General features: G+C 38.0%; 1 pseudogene; it reads left to right on the forward strand.

Annotated features, from left to right (window-relative positions):
• Window positions 1–804: 804 nt before the first annotated feature.
• Window positions 805–17,007, forward strand: LOC128110609 (sentrin-specific protease 2-like; annotated as a pseudogene).
• Window positions 17,008–20,053: the final 3,046 nt, after the last annotated feature.

Raw genomic sequence — 20,053 nt, forward strand, 5'->3', positions numbered from 1 at the left:
TTCAGAACCCTGAGGCGTCTTTGAACGAAGTTTCTCTAAGATGCATTTAGTGCTTGACCCAATACATAATAATACATAAACAAAAACGGAGGAGCAGGGGTGAGCCAGAAAGATGCTGTTGCCAGAGGAGAGCTGTTTCTGAGCTATGTTGGAATTGGATCTGAAACAGGATCTTATTATCTAGCTAGAATTCACAATTCTCCTGCTTCCACCTCTTCAGTGTTGGAACTACAGGTATGTACCATCACATCTGACTTCCTGACTGTTCTTAAGCCCAAAGATTCAGAATCGTTCACAGGCTGGCTCATCTACTTAATTAATATTTATTACTCATCTGCAGGCACTCAAACTCCATGCTGGGTGCTTGGAGCAGGATGAACAATATCTGATTCTGTTTTTAATCATTTTGTAATCTAGTAGAGGTTATAGCTTCCTGTGCTGGCTACAATATCAAAAATAACAAGTCTGAATTATAGGACCTAGAAGACAGAGGTCATGTTTAATGGGGGTGATTAGAGAAATTCCTGCAAGAGGTATGTTGAGTCATAACTTAGTAAAAGGTATAGTTTTGCATCATCAGGATTAGGAAATGAATTATACACAGTTAGAAAATAAAATAAAATGTAGACTGTGTGTTCCAGGGTCGTGGAAGAAGGGTGCCCATCAAACGCCAGCTTGGATTTCATCTGCTACAAAACAGGAAGACATGCTATAGATGAAAAGACTCCCCCAGCATACATTGCTTAAGGAAGAAACAGAGGGACTAGTTGGGAGACAGCTGATTTCAGTGAAAATAACGACTCAATGAAGAGAGTGCAAGAGCCTGGAAAAGCCCGGAAAGGGTAAGAGGCACAGCAGGCTGACCAGATTCTGCCAGCAGCACACAATTAAAGCATTCTGAGTCTGACTGGAAGGCCGGGTGAGAAAGACATCAAGAGGAGGATGAACTAGAAAGGAAGACAGAGAAAGAGTGGAATCAGAGAGCAGGATTCAGTTGAGTACCGAGTGTATCACAGGACCAAAGAAAACACACTTTTCAAAAGAGAGCCCAAGGTCGCTAAGATCAAATTCTGTACAGTCAATGATAAGAATGATAAATAGCCATTGACATTCAAAGTTGGGAGGTCATTGGGCTTTGCCAAGAACAGAGTTTCAGATTACCAAAATTCAGGGATAAGAAATTGTGGGGAAGTAGACTCATAGATGGTCTTTCAAGATATTTTTCCAGTGGTACATGGTGAGAATGTGAGTGAAATAAGCATTGTTATGTAAATGGGCTGTATCAACTGGCACTGTCTTTTTGGAAAGCACTCTTGGGTGAGAACTTGAAGTTCATACTTCTGCTGTCCTGACACATTTTCTTCGTTTAAATACCCACAGGTGTTTGAGAGATGGCCCAGCAGTAAAGAGAATGGACTGCTCTTTCAGAGGGCCTGAGTTCCACTCTCCATACCTACATTATGCCATCCACAGTCACTGTTAATGCAAGCTTTAGGGGGATTCAACACTTCTCACCTCTGTAGCTACCTGCACGAATCTTACACATATCTGCACATAGACACAAAATTAAAAACAAAATGTTTATTATACAGTACTGAAACATTTGAAATAATCTAAAAAATATGGAAACATGTAGCTGAAAGTTTTCCTGTGTCCTGGCTGGTGGTCAGGACAAATCTCTCACCCACTGGTCCCATAGCCACTTGGACCCAAGTAAACACATAGAAGCTTATATAATTTACTAGCTGTATGACCATTAGCTCAAGCTTATTACTGACTAACTCTTACATTTAAATTAACCCATAATTCTTATTTATGTTTAGCCACATTGCTTGGTACCTTTTCTCAGTTCTGCCTTCACATCTTGCTTCCTCTGTGTCTGGCTGGCAACTCCTGAATCAGCCTTCCTCTTTCCAGAATTCTTGTCTGCCTATCTGCTATACTTCCTGCCTGGCTAATGGCCAATCAGCATTTTGTTTATCAACCAATCAGAGCAACACATTCACAGCATACAGAGCAACATCATCCATCATTTCTTCTTTTCTTTCTATTTAAAAGGAAGGTTTTAACTTCAACATAGTAAAATTACATATAACAAAACAGTTATCAAGCAAAAGTTATAGTTATACTATCTAGTCTATTTGTATTTGGCAAAATCAAAGAAGATATCCTATCTATTCTACATTTGCGAGTCCGAGGTTTCATATCTACCTTATCTCCTATCAAAACAAGAATTACATATAATAAAACAGTTATCAAGCAAGAATTATAGCTATAATATCTAGTCTATTTGTATAGGGAGAAATGCTGTGGGATAATACTTTTGTACAATGGTTGGCATTTTATTAAAATGCAGTCAGGCAGGAAGTATAGGTAGGATAAGTAGACAAGGAGAATTCTTGGAATAGGAAGGCTGAGTGAGGAGATGCCAGCCTGCCGTCCAGGGTGCAGCATGTAATGACACACAGGTAAAGCCACAGAATACATGACGACATATAGATGAACAGAAATAGGCTGAGTTTAAGTGTAAGAGCTAGTCAGTTGTAAGCCTGAGCTAATGGCCAAGCAGTGTTTATTAATATAAGCCTCTGTACATTTACTTGGATCTGAGCGGATGCAGACCAGGTGAGGCAGAGAAAAACTTCCAACTACAGAAATATCCATGTGTATCTGTAAAATTATATAAAAAATCCACTGCATTAAGTGGGAATAAGGGCTGTCTCTGACTCTTTTACAAGCCATTGGGACCCTACTTAACATACTGGGTCACCTTGCCCAGGCTTAATACATGGGGAGGTGCTTAGTCTTACTGAAACTTGATATGCTAGGTTTTGTTGATACTCATGGGAGACCTGCCCTATCCTGAACAGAAACAAAAGTGGGAAAAGAGACGAGGAGTGAATGGAAGGAGAGGAAGAAGGAGAAACTGTGGCTATGATATCAAATAAATAAATAGATTTGTTTTAAAATTTCCACTATATTAAAAGAAAAGTTTTAGTACAAAAACAAATTTCTAATTTATTACATATTATTGAATTATTAAAATCAGTTATGGGCTGGGGAAATGGCTTAATAATGAAAGTGCTTATCATATAAGCATGAGGGCCTGAGATAGATTCCCATTACCAACATAAAATCTGGTCCTAGCAGCATTGGGTAGGTCAAAGCAGGAACATCTCTGGAGTTATTGGACAGCCCATCTAGCTTATTGTTGAGCCCCAGGTTCAGTGAGACATGCTGTTTCCAAACACAAGGTGAGTAAGTGATTGAGGGCAGCCACTATCAACCTCTTGCCCTCCACATTAATACATACCCAAATACACTTTCCTCTCCCCATAGGAACACACACACATACACACACACACACACAACACACACACACACAACACACACACACACACACACACACACACACACACACAAGCACACACACACACACACACACACACAAGGAAAGAGAGAGAGAGTCACAAAACAGAAAGATATTATTTCATCTTTAGATGTGTCTGTGCCATACAAACAAATGTATATACAAGATATAAATACCCATGCATCTATATACAAATCCATACGCATATTTATATTAGATATAGCCAGATATCTTTTCTGCTTGTTCAGACCCTGTTTTACAAGATTTCTGCCTTAATCCTTGCCTGCTATTTTCTGTTATCATTGGGATATTTCACATATGTTGTAATAGAGTTAGGAAAACTAAAAGAAGCCAATGGAAAGAGGGAAGGGTAGAAAGGTTTCATGACATGCACCACCAACTCCATCCAATTGTGTTTATTGGGATCTGCTTTCGTTATAGTACACAATTCCTCTCAAGGACACTTATCTACATTCTAACTTTCTAAGTTCTTGTTGACTGCTTCAATCTCTTTCACTCCTTCAGGACCAGGCTGATAACAGGTGTAAGCAGTAAATAATTTGCACTGTCATTTGTTTGGCTCCCCTATACTTTACATCTTGTGGATCCCCAAAACCTGAAAATCTGTGCTTTTATTGAGCTCTTATTAATGCTTTTGAAATTTGAGTTCACTTAGTTTAGGAATGACTCTCAATAATACATGGACCCAATTTTATTTTTTTATATTTGAACTATCTTGCTTTTAAAAATAAAATATTTTAAAATTTATTCTTTTATAATTCCATACATGTATATAATGTATTTTTCTAGTTGGGCTTTTTTGGGGGGGCCTCCATCTCACACACAAAAAAAATGACATATTAATTTTGAAAGCTTGGGCTTAGCTTATGCTTGCTTCTAACTAATTCTTATAACTTAAATTAACCAATTTCTATTAATTTACTTTCTGCCTTATGTCTTTATTACCTTATCTCCATACTGCCCATCCTGCTTGCTCTGCATCCTGGCATCTCCACCTTATTCTTCTCAGCATCCTCTTTTCCTGGAAATCCTGCCTAGCTATTGGCCATTCAGCTTTTTATGAAACCAATCAGAGTGACACATCTTCACAGTGTACAAAAAGATTATTCCACAATATTTCTCCCTTTTTGTCTAAATGAAAAAGAAAGGTTTTAACTCTAACACAGTATAATATATACAATAAAAACAATTATCAAGTAAGACATTTACAAAGTCCATTTGCATTTGGCAAATTTAGAGAAAATACTCTATTATCTATCCTGTCTTTGTCCTAAGTTTTATATGTAAACCATTTTTTTGTCATAACATATTACCATTCTTAAAATATCTTTTTAGGACTCAAAACATCTTTTTAGATAAACAACTTAAGTCTTTATGTTTCTCAACCTTATAAACTTTGCATCTCTTATGTAAGTTTCCTTTCTGCATTTGGTAATAAGGAAAATTGTAAAACTATAACTATCTAGTCTTCAATCCCCATCAGAGACCCAAGAAAGATAAAATATTACTTGAGTAAGCAGGAAATGCAGAGAAAGCAACTTTCAAAACTATAGAAATGGCAGAGACATCTGGCTGCATGGACAATCTCCTCAATGTTCCTCTGTAATATTTGAGCATCCATCTTTGGCCTACAGGCCTAGAATATCTGACAAAATTTTCTGTGAAGCAAGAATTTTGAAGGACTGTCCCACCTTGTCCTGGTAAAGTTTGCCAGTCTTATTCCTTTGTGTCCTGTTGTCCCATTTGTACAGTATACTGTCAGGAGTTGAGACAAGTGCAATGTCTTGCCCAAATGGCTAGCTTTGCCACAATGAAATCAAACTCTATATGGAGGTTCTTTGATGCCTATCATTTTTTTAAGTAAATTGGTACTGCCAGAAGCAGACCTGTCTCATGTCATAAAAAGTCCTATTCAAATATTTTAAATGTCATATTCTGTAGATCTTTGAAGTGTTTGAAGATCACCTGTCTATCTAAAATATATCATTGTATGCCCTTGAAAACATACCTAACATGACTATAAATTTTGTTGTTATGGGTGACTATTAACCTATATTTCAAAGACTAAAACTTCACATAACCTTTTAAAATGAGCTGCATAAGTATAATACCTTAAAGAAGAGTAGAAACATGTATACAGTATAACAAAAATAACCTTAAATTTGAATAATATATAAAAATCCACACCAATGCAAAATATTTAAGACTAGTAATAAAAGTAGAGTCAAAAATCCATCCTTTTATCCCATCACTTGTATAATCTCCTTTGTCTACCTTTCTCCTTGACCATTACCAGTAACAATTTGTAATCAACTACCTTAAGTGATGACAAACATCGATAACCCATCTAATAACCCAAAACTACCCACCCTACTCTTGAGAATGTGGGTGTCATGTTATCTAGATTGCTTACTGCTGTCTGGAGGTGATGACATCTTTGAGAGACCCAGAGAAAATTGGGACAATGGAAAAAGTCCTGGAAAAATTAGCCATAACTTTTTCTGTCCCATCTCTGTGCAATGGGAAAGTACCAGGCTTATCTATAGTTCTGGCTGGAGCAGTCTATGAGCCTGGACCATCTTGGCCAGCAACCTTGAAGCTGCTCTGGATGAAGAACTCTGAGGAAACTGCAAAAGAGGCACTCCAAGAGACTGGATCACCTGGACCAACAGTTTTCCTTGCTGTTTGGTCCCCTTGCTCTGAAAGCATACAAACTTTCAAAGGTAGCATAAATATCTGCATTAACATAAGTATAGAATGTGTAGTGTGCACAAGACAGTGAAGGATGTTGTTTTGTTCTATGTTTGAGCAGGTAAAAGGCATCTGTGAAATTTATAAGTCCATTTGGACCATATAACCAAACTATAATATAAATTTCTATCCATGTCATATGAAAGGATGGCACGTAATAGTAAGTCATGAGGACTGTAGTCAGCAAGATTTATCATGTCTCATCTTGTCTCTGAGTTGTTCCCAAGCAGAGGTATCTGCTTACATGACACCTATCCTGTAGTCTTTCTTGGCTTTCTATCTTATGTCTGTAGCCAAGATCCTCAATGGGTCACCCCTGGTCAAATCTGATATCTATTACCTTTAAAGGAATCCACACCTTTTCAATTCTTGTGCTAACAAAAGCATAACCTCTTCCACAGTGCAACACATGTTTTCATTCTGAACTTCCATTCTGAAGCCAAGATGTCCCTAAAGTGTATAGGCTGGTTTAATTCAGCAGTCCCTTCCAGAATAAAATGTCTCCCAGTAGCTCTTATTCTCTGTTTACTAGCATTAAAAACAATTCAAAATTAGGGGTTGGGGATTTAGCACAAGGCCCTGGGTTCAGTCCTCAGCTCCAGAAAATAAAATAATTAAAAAAAATTCAAAATTAACAAAGCACCAGTTAAGGTCCAAGCTCCCTGTATTGTAACATTTTTCATCCTTAAGTGGCTTATTGTTTTTAATAATCCTTTATTCTTTCTTTAAAGACTTGACTGTATTATTTTTAAACTATTTTATGACTGTATATATGGTAATATTTTATTTGTGCTGAAATGTGATTTTATTTTTATGTTAATAAATAAAGTTGCCTGGGGATCAGAGCTAAAAGCAAGGCATTTAGCAGAAGTCCGATGGTGGTGGCACACGCCCTTAATCTGATCACATGGCAGGCAGAGCCTCTGTGTGTTAAAGGACACAGCCAAGCGGTGACCTGAACCTTTAATCTCAGTATGAACCATAGAGACCTGGAGGTCTGTATAGACAGGCAGTGATGAGGAAATCATGTGGTTGGGTTTAGAGCCAATGAGAAGGTAGAACAGAAAGGCAATAAAAAGACAGTCACACAGGAAGAAGGTCTCTCTGGGGAAGGACGGCAGCGAGTAGTAAGCTAAAGGCTATTCGCTAGTGCTCTGATCTCTTGGGCTTTTCACTCTGTATTTGGCTTTCTGTTTCTTCTTTAATATGACCATTTAGAATTTCATCTACAGGTATATATGTATATGTATATATGTATGTATATATATATATATATATTTTTTTTTCTTTTCCTGTCTGTACCTCGTTTTATGATGTGCCTGTAGCTTTCTGTGACTGCGTGAGCCAAACCTTAAATCTACTTCACAGCTTAGCTCATCACATACTGGTTGCTCAGGCAGAGGCAGGGAGATGTGTCTCTGTATCTGGCCAGTATGAGAGACTGTGGTACTAGGAAGCCATTTTTGGCTCCATTTTATGTGTTTGGAATCTTTTTAAAGCTTTTTCAGATCTCATGTGGAAATACATGCTCCTATGCTGGATGACATTTGTAGTAGGGCCTTACTTTAGGCCACCAACTCACAAAAAATGACAAGGAGGGTTGTACAGCATGATTTTAAGATGTGTTACATTTGTTTCTGCTGTGAACATTTGTTTGATGATGCAAAGATGTGTCACATGCTTTTATGTTTCATTTGTTTAACTCTGTGAAGCAGTGTTACTTAGCCTGTCTAAAATGCCTAATTGTTCTAATAAATAGCTGAACAGCCAATAGCAAGACAGGAGAATGGATAGGCAGGGCCAGCAGGCAGAAAGAATAAATAGGAGGTGAAATCTGAGGACAGAGAGATCTAGGAGCCAGAGAAGGAAGAGAACTTGAGGGTCTACACAGCAAGCCATGGAATAAGAATTAAAGAAAGGCATATAGAATAAAGATAAATGCCTAGAGGCAAAAGTTAGATGGAATAATCTAAGTTAAGAAAAGCTGGCTAGAAATAACCCAAGCTAAGACAAGGCATTCATAAGAAAGAAAAAGATTCCGAGTGTGTATTTATTTGGGAGCTGGTTTTCTGGTTCCCAAAGAGCCAAAAAGTAAAAAACAAACGAACCCAACAACAACAATGAAGACATATTAATGAAAGCTTGGCCTTAGCTTACACTTGTTTCTAAGTAGCTTTTATAACTTAAATTAGCCCATTTCTATTAATTTACTCTCTGCTTTATGGCTTTAATACCTCATCTTGGTACTGCCCATCCTGTTTGCTCAGCATTTACTGGTATCTCTGCCTCCTTCTTCCCAGCATCCTCTCTTCCCAGAAATACTACCTAGCTCTTGGACATTCAGACTTTTATTAAACTAATCAGAGTGATAGATCTTCACAATGTATAAAAAGATTATCCCATAACATATTTTGATTATATTTACCTCACTCCTCTGGATTCTCTCCCAACACAAGTCTTCTTTTTCTTATTTTATAGCCCACTGAGTCTAATTGGTGCTACCCAATGCATGTATGTGTGACGGTCGACCAGAGCATGGCTGATCTACCAGGGATCACATTTCTACATAAAACCAACTCTTTTCCTCTTAGTAGTCATCAACTCTCAATAACTCCTCAGCTAGGCTTGGGGCTTATGTATTTTTTCTCCATCTATGCTGCAATGTTGATTGACTTGACATTGTACAAGCAAGCACAGCTGCTCTAAATTCATGAGTGCACATGTTCCATCTTATCCAAAAGACATGTTCTATGTTTTGTGGTCATTAAGAGAAGAACAAATTTATTTCATTGTTCATAGTGCCATGTGCATGCTGCTTGATATAGGTGGTGATCCTAGGCTGCTAACTGGCTTCTGGGTGCACTTTTAGAAACAAGTAAAGTTTCACAATGCTAACTTATGCTCTATGCTTCTCTGACTTAAAACTGTCTCACTTCATTATTTTTTCCTTAATTCTATACCATGAAACCCTACAGTGTCTCTAGGGACATCTGAGATAGCAGAAAATATATCAAAAGGGATGTAAAAAACATTAGTTGAAATTATATACTTTTATAAAACATACAAAACTTATAATCATCCATGAATGGATTGGAAGGAAACCATACAAGTGTAATGTCCCCATGTCAAGTCTCAGGTTTATTCTAGTTATTTGGCACTTGCTGCTTGCATTGTATCTCTGGTCCTAAGACCTAATGTTTCATGTTCTATACAGTGGAAGCAGAATTAAACCCTGTTTTCTCTGGAGTTTCATATGACTCTGAAGATTCTTGTTTACAAATAACACTTTCTATCCTTAGTAATCAGGTAAATGCAAATCAAAACAACTCTGAGTTACCATCTTACACCTGTCAGAATGGCTATGATAAAAAAAAAAAAACTGATGACAGCTTATGTAGGAGAGGATGTGGAGCAAGGGGAACACTCATCCACTGTCAGTGTGAGTGCAAATTTGTACAGCCACTTTGGAAATCAGTATGGAGGTTTCTCAGAAAATTGGGAATCAATCTACTTCAAGACACAGCAATTCCACTCTTGGTCATACACCCAAGGAATGCTCAATCATATCACAAGGACACATGCTCAACTACATTCATAGCAGCATTATTCACAATAGCCAGAACCTGGAAACAGCTTAGATGCCTCTCAACCAAAGAATGGATAAAGAAAATGTGGTACATATTCACAATGGAGTACTACTCAGCAGTAAAAAACAATAATATCATGAATTTGGAGACAAATGGATGGAACTAGAAAATATCAGCCTGAGGTAACCCAGACTCAGAAGGACAAACATGGTATCTACTCACTCATAATTGGATACTAGACATAAAGACATAAAGAAAAAGATAACTGGACTACAACCCACAGTTCCAGGGAAGCTAGCTAATAAGAAGGACCCTAAGAAAGACACACAGATTATCCAACAAAGGAGAAATAGATGAGATATACATGAGCAAACTGGGGGTGAGGTGGGGTAATAGAGGGCAAGGGATGGGGGATGAGGACATAAGGGAATGGGAGGTTCAAGCTGGAATAGGGATAGAAAGGTAGAACAATGACAGAGATACCATGATAAATAAAGACATCATGGGAATAGGGAGAAACATGGTGCTAGGGAACTTCACAGGACTCCATAAGGATGACCCCACTTTAGACTACTATCAATAGTCAAGAAGGTACATGATCTGTCCTACTCTGGTAATCAGATTAGTGAATACCCTAACTGTCATCATAGAGCCTTCATCCAGTAACTGATGCAGATGCAGAGATCCATAGGTGGGCACCAAGCCAAGCTTCAGGAGCCCAATTGATAAGAGAGAGGAGGGATTCTATGGTCAAGGGACATCAAGATCATGATGGAAAAACATACAGAGACAGCCAGACAAACTAGTGGAAAAGCATGAACTGTGGACCAATAGCTATGCAGCCCCCATGGTACTGGACTAGGCCCTCTGGATAGGTGAGACAGTTGTTTAGCTTGAACTGTTTAGGGGCCCCCTATAGCAAGGTCCTGTGCTGTTGGTTCCTTTGGAGAGGGGGCCAAGTAGGTGCAGAGTCAATGACACAGACTCTGGAAGAATGTTGAAACAACAAGCTCCATTTATTGAGGAAGAGGCAAGCCTTATATATCCTCCACCCCACCTTGGGAGAAGGTCTGATGAATATGCATCTGATGGTGTGACATGGCTGCCTCTCATTGGTTCAGGTCATCTCAAGATTATGTCTCAGCTGCTGTTGCTAAGGCCCTTAGGCAGACCCAGGTTGGCTCTCAGAAAGTATCTTTTTTTTTACTGGTTTGGGCCAGTTGGCTCTCAAGCCTGTTAGTGATGAGTCATCCCACAGGCTCCCAGGCAGTGGGATTAGGATCTGTCCCTGGTGTATGAGTAGACTTTTTGGAGCCTAGTGCCTATGGTGGGAAACCTTGCACAGCCTTGGTGCTTGGTGCATGGGGGAAGGGCTTGGACCAGCCTCATCTGAATATACCAGGCTCTGCTGAGTCCCCATGGAAGGCCTTGCCTTGGAGGAGATCGGAATGGGGGTAGGGTATGGGGGAAGGCTTGGGGGTCCAGGATGAGGGAGGAGAGGGGGATCTGTGGTTGGTATGTAAAATGAATAGAAAATTTCTTAATAATAAAAAAAATTAAAAACCCTCATAAACAAGGGCTCTCTAAGTAGGATTACAAGAGAAGATTGTTGACCTAGTAAAATCTATAATGGGTGGAAAAATATCCAGAAGATCTGTTTGTAAATCAGGAATAAAATATGATGGATGTGCTTTCCATGAAGTTGAACACCCTTATAAAGGTGCTAGCAGAACAGCCAGCCAAGGAAACATAAGTCAAGGAACTAGACAGAAAACTCTGTCAGATATTCTAGGCCTTTAGGCTGAAGATGAATGCCCCAACATTGTAGAGGAATCTTGAGTGACTGTCCAGGAAGCCAGCTATCTTTTCCATTTCTATAGTTTTGGAAGTTGTTTGCTCTGCACTTCTGTTTACTCGGGTAATATTATATCCTTTTCTGATATATGGGATTGAAAACTAGATAGCTATAGTTGTAGTTTTCCTTGTTAACAAATTCAGAAAAGAAATTTACATAAGAGATGTAAAGTTTATAAACTTGAGAAGCATAAAACCTTAAGTTGTTTATCTTAAAAATATTTTAAGATCTAAAAAGATATTTTTAGGATGATAATGCAAGTTTGGCATAAAACTTTGGACTCACAAAGATAGATATTATAGTACTTTCTCCAAATTTGCCAAATGCAAATGGACTGAAAACTGTGAATGTAATTCTTATCTGATAATTTTTCTTATTGTATATAGTTTTACTATGTTAGAATTAAAATCTTTCCTTTTTATTTAAATAAAAAGGGGGACATGTTGTGGGATATGTGTACACTGTGTGAAGATGTACTGTTGTGATTGGTGTAATAAAGATCTGAATGGCTAATAGCTAGGCAGGCAAGGATAGGCAGAATTTCCTGCAGAGAGAAAGAAGAAGTAAAAGGGATGAATCTGGGTGCTGAGGAAATGCCAACAGGAGGCAGAACAAGTTGGGCATAGGGGACAGAGGAAATGTAATCAAGCCACAAGATGGAACATAGATTAATAGAAACAGGTTAAATAAGTTATAAGAGCTAGTTAGAAAAGAGCCTAAGCTAAGGCCAAGCTTTCATAATTAATAATAAGTCTGTGTGTTGTTATCCGAGGGCTGATGGTTTCAATTGGAAAGCTTACTACACCCAATTGCACCAGGAAGTACATCATCTTGGGCCAGCTGACAGGGTATATTCATGGTAGAGGCAAAGTCCTCATGGCTTACACAAGCTAAAAACACCTGTCTTTTTTACAAGCCTAGTGCAGTAAATTTATCCTCTGAACATAATATTCACCATTACAAAGGGAGCCTAGTCATTAGGTTATTCAGCAATGTAAAGATCAGTGTGGGAATTTGAACTTTTTTTTTCTGTTTGTGAACAAATATCTCCAAGGTGTAATTAGAAAGGAGAGAAAAAAGCCTGGAAAGAATAAAATGACACCTGGGGAAATAACAATTGTAAGAAAGTCAAAACTTTTACAGAAAAAAAGTACATTTTTCCTTACAGTAAAACACTGGTATAAATATACTTACATGGTTTGTTAAGTGGTTACATTTCAATGGTAAACAACAAACAATATGTGTCTCTACTTCTTTGCTCACACTGTTGAAAAAAATCTCTGTACTTTTGAAAGTAGTTTAAAGAGTTGCTCAAGGGGCCAGAGATAATCAGTAGTTAAAGTATTTGTTGTATAATGATGGCAACTGCATTCAGATCCCTGCATCCACTGAAAAACCACACATCTGAACTCCAGCTCCAATTTAATTTTTCCTTCTGTTTTCTAGGGATAAGTTCAGGTTTTGTGTTCTTGCCAGGACTGTCACCAAGGTAGACAGTATCTTTTTCTCGGTGATTCCTACTGACAATGCTGAGATTTTATTTACTCTCTTATGGCAATGTACTTGGTGTGTTGGTATCCGTTGTGCAACAATTTCATCCAAGATTAAAACATTCCACCCTGATGGGAAGCTTCTTCAGTGGGAAGACAAACAACTCAAAAGAGCTCAGAAAGTCCCTGAAACTGACAAGATTCACTGGACCCCTCCTTGCCAGAATAAGAAATAAAAGCTGAGAGTCCCTCTCAGATGGAAGGAAGCTGAGCAGCAAGGTAGACTCTCAGAAGAGCCGTCCTCAGACCAGCTACCTGGAAGAAGCAGAAACCAGCCAGCTGCTTGAAAGAGGTTTAGATCAACTGAGTCACTTGAAAAGGACACTCTCCAGCCTGTTGAGTTACCTCCAGGGTGTACAATGTTTCCAGGTTCCCATGTGAGCTGTCACTCACACTGAGGGTGGGTTATGATGATGCACCTATCTTTGAGTCATTTCTGCTCTTGTAAATAACCCCTCACCCATATTAATGTAAGTAACCCCAATAAAACTTATTAGTTCACCAAGCTGAACTTTGATGGTATCTATACTTTGATCTATCCTGGGTTCTCTATCTGGGGAGAGTAGACATGTGTGTTTTATTACCCCATGAAAAGTTTTGTCACACAACAGTACCTACTGGGTTTTATAACTATAAAATTCTGTTTTTTCTTTGTAATTAGTAAGCATATCTTGAGGAGGCATTTTTTTTGTCAGAGCTGAGGACCAGCTCAAATGTCTTTACAGTCTGACTGACCCTGATGCCCAAAGTCAACACTGTTTATAAAGAAAAACTATTCTGAGCTCTTCATCCTGTGGCCTGAGAGGTTTCCAACCTTGAACCAATTTGTGGATTATACATTTACTGGAATAAGTAATTCTTTTGCTATCAGGGTGACAATAGCCCAAGAATACCCAGCCAGAGTCAGGCAGATGTTTGCATTCATTTGGAAATAGGAAGGCTATACCATACTGGCAAGCCAGCACCCAGCAAAGGCAAGTCAAGAAGTCTATATGGTAACCTAAACAGTGTGGAATGGAGATGAAGCCTGAAGTTTCTAGACAAGGTCAAAAACAAAAATACCAGGATGAAGGTGGGAGGGAGATAGAGTCTGAAGCTTTGGGACAAGGTCAAAAACCAAAATGCCAGGATGAGGGTGGAATGAATTTGGAGTTTGAAAAGCCCAGCAAGACTCAGAAGAGGATACCTCAGGAACAGAACAACCTAGAGCTTCAAAGTCAACAACCAGGCAAGGATCAGCTATGGGAACTCCAGCAAGAAAGTTTAAGACAACTAAAGCCCGTAGAGTGGGCCAAAGGACCACAGGAGCAGGCTGTAATTGAGAGAAAGTCTGGGGATGGTGGCAAGGGTCACAAGCAGCCCTGATGAATCATGGAGGAATATGCCAAAGACCACCAAAGGTTACTGCAGCACCTTCCACCCAGTGATCATATAAACTCTGACCCACACAGGGCTCACACAACCCTTGTGGGTATCTTGAAGATCAAAGGCTGTGTGGAAAGGCACAGTCATGGTGTAGCTGGGTTTTTTTTTTTGTTGTTGTTGTTGTTCTGTCTTTCCCACAGTTAAGACAAATCTCTCTCACTCGCCAGTCCTGCAGCTGCTCAGAACCAACCAAGTAAACACATAGAGACTTATATTATTTATAAACTGTATGGCCGTGGCAGGCTTTTTGTTATTTGTTTTTATATCTTAAATTAACTGATTTTTATAAATCTATACCTTGTCACATGGCTCGTGGCTTATCAGTATCTTACTCATGGTGGCTGCTGGTAGCGTTTTTTGACTCAGTCTTTTTGTTTTTAGAATTTTTTTGTTTGTTTGTCCCACCTATACTTTTTGTCTGGCTACTGGTCAATCAGCATTTTATTTATATAGAGTGATATCCACAGTACTTTTTTTTTAAAAAAGGAAGGTTTTAACTTTTACATAGTATACCAAAACAATTATCAAGCAAGAATTACAGTTACAATATTTAGTCTATTTATAATATCTAGTTTACTTGTATTTGGCAAAATTAAAGATGATATCCTATTTATTCTGTATTTGTGAGTCTAAGGTTTTATATCTAACTTATCTTTTATTGTAACTAAGGAAATTATAACTATCTAGTCTTTAGCTACATCAAAGACCTCAGAAGGATATAATATTACCTGAGAAATGGGAGAAAGATGTAAGCAACTTTTGAGAGTCTTATAAGAGTAGACAGAGACAGCTAGCAGCCTGGACAGTCATCTAAAGTTTCTCTGTAAAGTTGGGGCACCTGTCTTTAGCCCACAGACCTAGAGTCTCTCAGTCACTTTTCAACTACAGTCATGGATCCAGAACAATTCAGTGTGATCTTAAACAATCTACTGTTGTTGCCACAAGAGAATGTCTCTCACCAGACAAAAGAATGAAGACATGTACAGAGAAATCTTCTGATACACAGAAGAAAGATGCAGTAAACCTTGAAGAAAGAAGGGGACACCACTTGGAGCCTGACTTGCTAGGAGCAGAGGCTCAAGTCTTCCTGCATAGTGACAGCAGTAGGTCACTCCCCAACAAGATGCCAGTAGTTATAGCAGAGAAAAAGCCTGTTGTGGAACAAGAAAAGGACAGAAGAATGTATTGTGGTGATATTTTGTGCTGAAATGTGGTGATATTTTATTTGTGCTTTAATAAATAAAGCTTGCCTAGAGATTAGAGAAAAAAGCCAGCCACAACACAGAAGTCATGCAATGTTAGCACATGCCTTTAATCCTATCACTTGGCAGGCAGGATCTCTGCGTGTGCAAAGCCACACTGGAAACAGAGCCAGGTATGGTGGCACACACCTTAAATTCCAACACTAGTTAACCATGGAGGTCTGAAGGTCTGTATAGACAGACAGAAAGTGATAGAGCTAAGCAGAAAGAGGAAGTGGTATAGCTGGGCAGAGAGAGCAAATCAGAGGGCAGAACAGCAAGGCATATAGGCATGGGTAGACAGAAAGTTGTGGTATTTGGAAGCTTCAGAGTTGGTGAGATAAGGTTGGCTGGTGTTTTTTTAATTTATTTATTTCCCTGATCTCTCTAAGGCTTTCACCCCTATATTTGGCTCCATGCTTTTTATTTAATAAGACCATTTAGAAATTCGTCTACAATAGATGAAGTCCTTGATGTTACAGAGGACATGAGAAAGGAAATTAAAAACGCACTAGATCCAGGACCCCAGGAGGAAATCCTAAGTAACACATTCAAATTGCAAATTACTCGAGAAGATATCCTGACACTAGAGAATGGTGAGTGGCTCAATGATGAGGTCATCAATTTTTACATGACTCTTCTGGTGGAGAGAAATAACAAAAAAGGCTACCCAGCTCTTCATGTGTTCAGCACTTTGTTTTATCTCAAACTAAAGCATGGTGGATACAGTTCTGTTAAACGATGGACTTAAGGAATGAAACTGCTTGAAAAAGAAATTATTCTTATGCCTATTCACCAGAAGATACATTGGAGCCTGATGGTAATCGACCTAAGAAAATGCAGTATCATATACTTCCATTCAATGGGACAGACAGGACAGATAATTTGTGAGACCATTTTCAAATATTTACAAAATGAGAGCAAAACTCGAAGGAACATCGAGCTAGACTCTTTGGAGTGGAAGTGATACAGTATGACATCAAAGGAGATTCCTCAACAACTGCACAGGAGTTACTGTGGAACATGTACTTGTAAATATGCAGATTACGTTTCTAGAGACCAACCAGTAACTTTTTCTCAGCAACACATGCCCATTTTTAGGAAGAGGATGGTGTGAGAAATCCTGCATAGTCACTGTAACAACATCCACCTGGTTGCTATGACACCTCTGTACTTTTCCATATATACCTCAAGCAAGATAGGTTGAAAGATTTAAAACAGATAATGAGCTGCCTGACATGGAGGAAGCCCACTTTTTCAATGTAGTCATAACCTGGGAAGTTCTGCCCAGTGCCTTCTATAGCTGCATGTAAATACTGCAAGCTTAGAAACTGCTGTTCAACCCACACAAGAATACATGCTCAAAAAACATTGTTTTAATGTTGGATTTAGTTTATGAATTGCTTTAATGTTGAATTTAGTTTATGAATTGTTTTAATGTTGGATTTCATTTATGAATTTTTTTGTCTTCCTCCCCCACCAATGATTGTTTATGTTTTCACTAACTCATTTGCAAACCTTGGCAGTTGCCATTTTTCCATATTCTGTAATTACCAACTCTATTCCTTGTTTGAAATGTTTATTCCTGAAAGGAATGCCCATCACAACGTCATTCCCTGATGAACATCAGGAGGGACATCAGCAAGAAGAGGCAGGAAGTATTGACTAGCATCTCTAATGCTGGAGTTGTATCTGTTAAATTGAAGCTGGAGGTGATTTTTTAAATGTATTTTTTAAAGCTTGAAAATAGTACAAGAAAGAACAATGAATTGCACAGACTGATGCTATTCTGACCCATCACACTCTACCGAATTTGCATGGGATGTAGAACTGTTGAGAAAAGTATCATGCTTATTTAAAGACACATTCTTCCCCAGAATTAAGGAGACATGCCTTAGTTTTTAGAAGTTCATTAGAAGTAATTATAATGGTAAATATCCATTTTTCTACCAGGTCTCATTGAATCTAAGCCTCAGCTTTACTAGAGCTATATTGAATTATTTGAAAAGTTTGATTGAATTTAAAGTTGTGTTTTTTGCTTAATTCATCAGATTAATATTGCTGTATCCCATGCCCACTGTGGAAATGGGGGTTTAGGGTTGATATTGCTAATTATACAATAATCCCTTTTACATGTTATAAATTGTATTTAACTTTTCTGTTCATTAACTTACAGTTGTGTTTATGAAGTTTTTATTTAATAAAGTTTAAGGTTCTTCAGAAAAAAACAAAAATAACACTTTCTGAATATTGATTAATGACTTTAAGAATTGATTATCAATAAGACCTTGATTCTTAGTCGCAAACTGATGAAACATATATAATTTACTCAATTTGTAATTATTTAATTCATTAGTTAATATGATATGATAAAATAAAATGACAAAACTGATAGAAAAACTACAGAATAGATATAGATGTAAGTTAAAACAAAATGAGCCAGATCTTAAGCAGAGGAAAAGAAAGTTGCATAACTCACTAAGGACACCACCATTCTCAGTAAAGAAAGGAGACAGGCCAATAGCTAAATTTCAGGATTATAATTAACATTTAAAGTGAGAGAGATGAGACTATTATAAAAAGTTGATGGAAGTATATTATGTAATTGAAAAGAGAGAAACATTAAATGGTGGCAGAAAACACAAGGTAGTGCTTTGTATAACCAGCTCAACATCTATAATACTACTTTGTAATTTAGGTTTTGTAAATGTTCATTTGTAAGTCCAGCCTCTAATTTTAATGTAATTTAATTTATTTTTATGTGTACTGGTGTTTTGCTTGCAAATTTGTGTGCCATGTGCCTGCCTGGTGTCCATGGAGGCCTAGGGGTTTTGGGTTCCCTAAGACTATAGTCACAGACAATTGTGAGATGCCATGTGGGTGCTTGGAATTTAAACAAGGTCCTCTGGGAGAGCAGATAGTGCTTTTAACCATTAAGCCATCTCTCTAGCTCTCCTCTACCCTAAAGTATCTATTTTTAGAGAGATATTATCAGAATGTCTCAATATTCTCAGGAGCTGTTAGCAACAGCTCTCAACAGAATTCCATGGTAGTATGATGGAGACCACACAAAGTATATCTGCAGAACGAGTCCTGCTCACAGGCAACCAATTTGTAACCTTGACTTCAGAGACATCAACATGCATAAAATATGTGAAAATTCTACCCCCACCAATAAATTTCATTTCAATTCTACAGGTTGATTCAGAGAAGACTAGGGATTTCCACTAGTTTTAAGTGCCATTACACATGTTAATTAGTTTATGTCAGAGTGACACAACCAGTACTTAAAACTAACATGATTAGCCCTCAAAAATAGTGGCATGTGTCAGTAGAATAGATGTTAAGTTAAGAATTGATGAATTAAAATACACACACACACACACACACACACACACACACACACACACACATACACACAGACACACACAAATAGAAGTATGTGAGCATGAATGCTGTATAAACTTGTGTTTCCCACTTACTTCTTAGCTTTCTACAAATACTGTAGAGCTATGTCTCCTTATATATGTGATTCTCTCTCGGATTACTAATAGAAACCTCCAAGCATGCCTTTGCCTCCTGGGGGTGGGTGAAAAAGATTTGACTTTTTTGTTGTTGTTGTTAAACTCATCAGACAACTAGCTCTAGCTAACAGTATTATCTATAGAACTTAATTTCTAATGATTGCAGACAACTCCAGTAGGATCCATAAAATAGTCATGGACTAATAGCATTAAATTCATTCCTTCAAAACAAACACTTAACAGAAAATTTTAAAAAAATATGAGTTTGATAATTAATTTAATTTTGGTTCTTCAGCCTTATTCTCCAGACTCACGTCAATGCTTATATATATGGGAGATTCTATGCAAGAAGGCCCCAAAAATATTTTCTGTGTGTGACATGTTACACCTCATGCCCAAGTGGCAATGACTTCAAATCTTCCTTAAGCTGAGTGGGTGCAGAACTGGGTTATCTACCATAAAATGGTGACCCTGTTGAACTCCAGGCTGTGCTCAGAAACTTACATGAAGATATCTCGGCATCCTCAAGGGAAACCATTCCTATTTAAGTGATCTTTTCTGGACATGTTTCTCTTAGTGTTAAACCTGAACTGCCTATTGGTTCAGTTTAATCCCATTTATCCTGGTTCACTCCCCGGTGACCACACTGACTAAATGTAATACTACCTCTGGGAGTGAAATTGCAGGCCTGGATGGTCGGGTGTATCAAAGCTACAAATGCAGTAATAA

Source organism: Peromyscus californicus, unplaced genomic scaffold (genome assembly GCF_007827085.1).
Source record: "Peromyscus californicus insignis strain IS unplaced genomic scaffold, ASM782708v3 Scaffold_15__1_contigs__length_86483966, whole genome shotgun sequence".
Lineage (NCBI taxonomy): Eukaryota > Metazoa > Chordata > Mammalia > Rodentia > Cricetidae > Peromyscus > Peromyscus californicus.